Genomic DNA, 7,228 nt, shown 5'->3' on the forward strand with positions numbered 1-7,228 from the left:
CCTTGTCTTGTAGATATAAAGAATATCATTATTAAAAGAGATTGTGCAAAGCCCATAGCCAGCAAATCAAGAAACCCGTCTATGCCTCAGTGGTGGCTAATACTGGGCCATCTGCCATTGACCTCCAGGAAGCCTAGTCCCATAGGACACGTAGCTCCTGTCCGGCATAGTGACGTATGTCATGTCACACAGACGACACTGGAGTTGGTGTGGCAAAGAGCATCTTAGAGTCAGGATCCCTGAGGGGATCTCCAATTGATATCCACAGTTTTGGGTCCCATGTACAATAGCATCCTAGAGAAAACTCACTGGACACTTGACTGTGATCCTCACAAGACAGCCCATTTGACTATGGAAAGCCACTGTAAACCCAGAAGAACAATGTCATATCTCAGTTTGGTTATAGCTCTGCCTTCAGAGCCACATATATCTATTTTGTGTGTGATGTCTAATTAATTACTTGAGGACAATACCTGTGCACGCCTTTGTTTCCATGATTCTTCCTTATCTTTCTCAGGCCCTAGAAAAACATGATATTGCTCTTCATTACACTCACAGAGTAGCTGAACACATTTATCCTTTGGTTCTTTCTCCACCACCAGTTTCAAAGGAACAGCTGATAAAAGAGACTGCCACAACTAAAAGCATAATGACCAATCAGACCAAACTACATCTAATGTAAATATACATGAAAATATAAATGTAAGAACAACTCTAAAGAGTATATAAATGTATATAAATAGACCAAAATTTTAACTTATTTCATACTAAAGAATATAAAGTTTTTATCTTTAACCTCAAAACAATCTACAAGATGTAACATTAGATAATATTAGATACAGAAGGTTTATGTATTCTAGACTACCATCTTGAGATTTTAAAAAGGAAAAACACTGGTGTGTGTGCATTTCTTATGCATGTGCTATTGCTGGAAGAATATTAAGCTCAGAGTGCCATCAGATGCCATAGGACAGAAGAATTAAAAGAATTAAGCGTGTGATTAAATTTTTATGACTCGTGCTTTGGTCACTTAATTTTTAATTATGAAACTGTATTTCACAATTATAAGTAGCATGATAAACTAAGAAGATAATAAAATATAAACTCAATTAAATACCTCACATGTAGATAGAGCAAGGCTGTGGCATTCCCTTTGGCCTTAGTGTAATTCACAGCTTTTTTCACTGACACAAGGAAGACAAAATAATCTGAGTTAACTTAGTCCTTAAATTGTTCTCTTCCATGAGCACCAGACCAAGTAATATTTCGACATAAGTACAGACACAGAAGAAGTAATATGAACCTCCTGTTTGTCTATATGTAATAACATTGTCTTTTCTCAACCAACCCCGCCCCCAACCCGCCTGTTCCTTGACCCTGCTACACAGCTCCAATACTGAATGGACCCAAGAGGTGAGTCAGCAGCCGCCCTGTGGCCTAACAGGCAGATGCCCCACTCCCTAGGACTTCCATGTGGGAGGAAAAACCAGGGGCCCTTCTCCAGCTACCTCAGCTTTTCTAGCTGCCAGCAGGGAGTTTTCCTGCTATCCCTCAACCCATCCTGCCCCCAAACCACCTGTTCCCTGAAAGCTCCATAGAACCCTGCTATACAGCTTGCTCCAATACTCAGTGGACCTAAGAGACAGACACAGCAAGGATTGGACCAAGATGCCAAGACACTGCCAGATTCATCTAAAGGAAGAGATGGGTAGGCGCCAATGCAAGAATTCTTCCAACATCCTAAAAAGCAACATGGCAACACCAGAACCCAGTAAACACACAAGAGGAAGACTTGATCATCCTAACCCAGAAGAAGTAGAAAAAAAAACAACTTTAAACGTAACTTTATGAAAATGATGGAGACCTTTAAAGAGGAATTGAAAAACTCCCTTAAAGATATGAAGAGAAGACGAACAAAAAGCTGGAAGAAATTAATAAATCCCTCAAAGAAAACCAAGAAAAAGCAAACAGGTGAAGGAAACAGTTCAAGACTTGAAGACTGAAAAAGAGGTAATCAAGACAACACAAACCGAGGGAATTCTGGAAATGAAAAATCTGGGTAAATGAACAGGAATTACAAAGACAAGTATAGCCAACAGAATACAAGAAATAGAAGAAAAAATCTCAGGTGCTGAAGATAATATAGAGGAAATAGACTCATTGGTCAAAGAAAACATTAAATCCAACAAATTCTTAACACAAAACATTCAGGAAATCTGGGACACCATGAAAAGACCAAACCTAAGAATAGTAGGGGTAGAAGAAAAAGAAGAATTTCAGCTCAAAAACACAGAAAATATATTTAACAAAATTATAGAAGAAAACTTTCCCACCCTAAAGAAGGATATCCCTATGAAGGTACAAGAAGCTTACAGAACACCAAGTAGACTGGATCAAAAAAAAATCCCCTTGCCATATAATAATCAAAACACAAAACATACAAAATAAAGAAAGAATATTGAGAGCTGCAAAGGAAAAAGGTTAAGTAACATATAAAGGTAAACCTATCAGAATTACACCTGACTTCTCAATGAAAACCATGAAAGCCAGAAGGTCCTGGATAGATGTGCTGCAAACACTAAGAGACCATGAAAGCAAGCCCAGACTACTATACCCAGCAAAGCTTTCAATCACCATTGATGGAGAAAACAAGATATTCACTGACCAAAACAGATTTAAACAATACGTATCCACAAACCCAGCCTTACAGAAAATACTAGAAGGAAAACCTCAACCCAAGGAAGCTAACTACATCCACAATAATACAGACATCTGATCACACCCTACCAGCATAACCCAAAGAAGGGAAACACACAAACACTGCTACCGAAAAATAACCAGAATTAACACAACCACTGGTCATTAATATTGCTTAATATCAATGGGTTCAATTCACCCATAAAAAGACACAGGCTAAGAGAATGAATATGCAAAAAGGATCCAGCATTCTGCTGTTTACAAGAAACACACCTCAACCTCAAAGACAGACACTACCTCAGAATAAAGGGTTGGGAAAGCTTTTCCAATCAAATGGTCCTAAGAAACAAGCAGGTGTGGCTATCCTAATATCTAACAAAATTGATTTCAAATTAAAATCAATCAAAAGAGATGGAGAAGGACACTTGATACTCCAAACAGGAACAATTCATCAAGATGAAGTTTCAATCCTGAATATCTATGCCCCTAATACAAGAGCACCCACATATGTAAAAGAAATATTACTAAAACTTAAATCGCACATCAAATCCCAACATCTGACTTCTGATTCTTTATTGGTAAATAGAACCACCTAGGTAAAATCAACAGTGGGGGGGTGCATCCCCAGACCTCAAGGTGTGCGATTCACAAGTCATTGGAGGAACATGTGTAGGGACTGGGGATCATGCTTCCCCTAATTTTATGAGCCAGGGAGCTCAAAGAGTGTGGCGCATATGAGACAGTTGTGGGCGGGTTTTGTCTCTTCACTTGCCAGTTAGGCATGTGCACAGCAGCAGTGGTGTGCAGTGGAAGGAGAGGAAGTGTCTTTCTTCCGGCTTCCCCAGCTGGGGTAAGCACAGGGTGGAAGAAACTGGTTGGGGCCGGAGGCCCTGAAATCTCTAACATGCATGTCCAGTTTGAGGATGCTGAGAGGCAGAAATGCACAGAAGACAATAGGGTTGGTAAACTCTGATCTCTCCAGTCAGGGCAAGCTCAGAGTGACAGAAGTGTGTATGGGGGGGTGGAAAGTCCATGGTCTTTTAATCTGCTTGCCTGAGGTAGGTGGAGGGCAATAAAACTGTGCAGAGGAAGAACAGAGAACTCTGACCTGACCAGCTGGGGTGAGCAGAGGTTAGTAGAATCCACAGCAGGGTTGTCTAACTTGTCCAGGTGGCATGCTCATAGGAAAAAAGTGTGCTCGGGAGCTGGTGGGTCTGGAGACCTCTAACCTGTCCAGGCCAGGTGCTTTGTAGGGCAGCATGATTTGTTTATTTCCAGAACTTCTAATCTAGCAGAGAAATTGGAAACATAAATTTTGACACTGAGTCATTGGAATTCACAATGAGAAAGACCAATACCTTTTTTGAGTTTTGGATCTCAGAGTCCAACTATTCTAGCTATTGGGGAGTACAAACTATTGGTTCTGTAACTATCTCAGACAATGACATATCCCTCCTGCTGGGTCTTTGGTCCTGGTGAAGGAGTGATGCTGGTCTCATAATGCTATACAAGACCAATGGCCTCCAGGTGGTAATACATGGCAAAGCCAGTGCATCCCTTAGTCATATGTCCCATCGTGTCATCTTCTTGCCATGAGTGTTTTCTGCAGTCAGGGGCAATCTGTCAGGAAACTGTAAGGCTGGAGTGCAGGCAGAGAACATGAATAGAGGATATTCATCTCAAGAGTGGTATCAATTACTTTAAGGCAAACTATTGATCTTTACAGGAAATCCATTCTTTGAAACTCCAGTCCTAAGAAATTACACCCACTTCAAAGGGTTAAAAACCTCCCTAATGAGCTCTGGAATTGCATTCTTCTTTTCATTGGTCCCTTTGTTATCCACCTCTGCTGCCCACACAGTTCTGCCCAAAACTATTAGTTGAGGAAAAAAAAACAAAAAACAAAGTAAGAATATGTCACAAATGCTCTCCAAATCAGATTTCCACAATAATGGCAGATGCCAAACAGGTTTTGTCTCCCACCCTACTTCATATATATGTCTTCCTCAGACACATAGCTCCAGAACAAATTAGCATGTCAAGACTAGAAAAGAAGGTAGTCTGCAACACTTTATGTCAATCACAATTTATACAGGATTGAATCATAGCTGGAAGCAGGACAGTTTTTACAAGCCTAGAGACAGTCGGTGCATGGTACACCAGTCATTTTCATGAAGGAGCCAACTGATCTTGTTCTACTTTACTGATGGGGCATCTGCCAGCTCAATAACTACATAAAAATTTGCATTCTAGTAAAACCTCACATTTTCCACAGCGGTTGTTCTTGGAGGTATTGCTTGGAGAAGTTTACTAGATCCCACCAAATGCACATCGTAGCTTTAAGAACAATACATGCCAACATCCCTATATTTTTAAAGTCTTTGTTGGCAATGCGAGCTCTGAAATTCCTAAGTAAAATTATCAACTGATTTCAGAGCCTCACCATGAAGGAGAGAACACCTTCTGTACATTTTTCAACTCTGGCTAGTAACAAAATCTCTCAAATTCTCTGTAGGTGAAATTAGTCTCTGACTTCCTACCTTGGATCCTAAGAAGTAGATAATTTCAAGAGTTCCCACCTGCCCCTTCCTATCATCATCAGTCAGCAAAGGTCAGAGATTCTGTTGTTAAACGGGTGAATATCACTCTTGCCCTGAAGGATTCCACAGACCTCACAGACATCCTGTGAGACAAGACTATGGCCAGAATGCCTTTCGCCACTTGGCCTCCCACTTTGAGTCTTTAACATCAGTGCCAACTCATCTAGGTCAAATGGCCTTTCGTGACTCAGTAACTTGCTTTCCACAGAATAAGTCCTTGTGCAAATAACTCCAAGTGCCTTGGGAGTTGAACACACACAGACGTATTGGCATTACAAGTGTTCTTCATCAAGAGTCAAGGGACCTGCTTCTCCCTCGAGGGAAGAGCTTGAACATGAGGTGATTTTGGAGGGAAGTAGTTCCTTGGTTCTTCTGTTTGTTTTGTGGTTAATGGAAGCAATCAACATGCTGAGCCTGCACAGCTGTCTTCACATTAAGGACGTGCATTTTTCATGAGTCCACAGGCAGTGGTAACAGGGTTTCTGCTCTAGTTCTGTGGTTGCTCATAACTGCGTTCACCTTGCTCCTATTGGTGAACAGGGCTGCTGTCACCTGCAGTCCTATCACTAGCATCACCACTAACGCCACGGTGACATCTGGCAATGCTTGCTTTTCGTTCCCAGTGGACAGATCTGAGGGCGGTGTGCCATGCAAAAGGAACAGGAAAGGCGAAGCATGAGGCACACTCTGCTTGACAGGGGCTAGATGAACTCTGAAATAGTATCTGGATATGACCCGTCAAGAGCAAGTTGCAAGCCACGGGAAGCGTGCTGGGTTTCAGTGAGATGGTTTAAGTCATTAAAAGGTTGTGAGTGCAACCGCATTACAACCGCATAGGATCCTAAAAGGCTAAATCCCACTGCTGAGCAGAAATGGGCTGTAAAGAAATAGAAAGGAAGTGGAGAATACCGTTAGGTTACTGTGATTGCCCAGGAGAAGTGGGTGAACCTTGACATCTCTTGTATTCTAGGTTTATGTTACCATTTACCTTTTTCTTGTGCCCTATAACTCCTCCAGGATGGGGAGTTCTACTTATAAATTATGCTTACCTACTCATATGCCCCCTCAACACATGCTTGATAAACATGTTGCTTCAGTAGCTACCAGCAATAGCGACTTACTACTACAATTTGTTATTGTTGAGGGACAGAATGACATCACTGCATGGGCTTCGTAACTCTCTTTAGGAAATTTTTTTTTTTAAGTTCCAACATTCATGTAACCCTGGCCCTAACAAGACTGGCATTTAAAAAAAAAATGTCTAACTGGACCTCCCCTCTTCCCACCACCACCACCACAATCAAGGCACAAATGCTTCTCTCTGCACAATTCTGGTGAAATTTCCAAACTTATTCATAACTGGGTTATAACGTTTCTGTTGACACTCTTCACCCTTTTCCCTATGCACAGCAGGCTCTCAAATACTACATAAGTTACGGTAATCATAATAACCCTTGTCACCGAACCCATCTGGGTGTTTTCTTTGTATCTCAGTAACTGTAGGTGTAGTGAGGGGTAATTGATGATAACTGTCAGACCCCAAAGTAGGGATTTACGTTGCAGACAGTGAGTGGCCTCTTCAATACAATCCTGCTAACATTTCTGGCCAATTATAAACCATGGGTACTGAAAGATAATGAGACGCTGGGTTCCCTAAGCGTTTCTTCTCTTCATCTTGGCCAGAGAGCAGGAAAGAGTCCCGAGACTGGAACAGGGTAGGCGTTGAGAAGCGACCTCATTTCTTTGGATCACAGGACGAGGGTTGGGGAGAGGGAACAGGCTGTTTCCGGTTCGAACATTCTGAATATGTCCTCCTTGACACGCATCAGCTCACCGCCTCGGATGTGAAGTCAACTGGGTCGTGAATGAGCTGGGCAGAAGCAAGAGCTTGTCCCAGCCTCAGAGAAATGAGCATGCGCGCGGGGTAGCGG

Source organism: Microtus pennsylvanicus, chromosome 4, assembly GCF_037038515.1.
Source record: "Microtus pennsylvanicus isolate mMicPen1 chromosome 4, mMicPen1.hap1, whole genome shotgun sequence".
NCBI classification, from domain to species: domain Eukaryota; kingdom Metazoa; phylum Chordata; class Mammalia; order Rodentia; family Cricetidae; genus Microtus; species Microtus pennsylvanicus.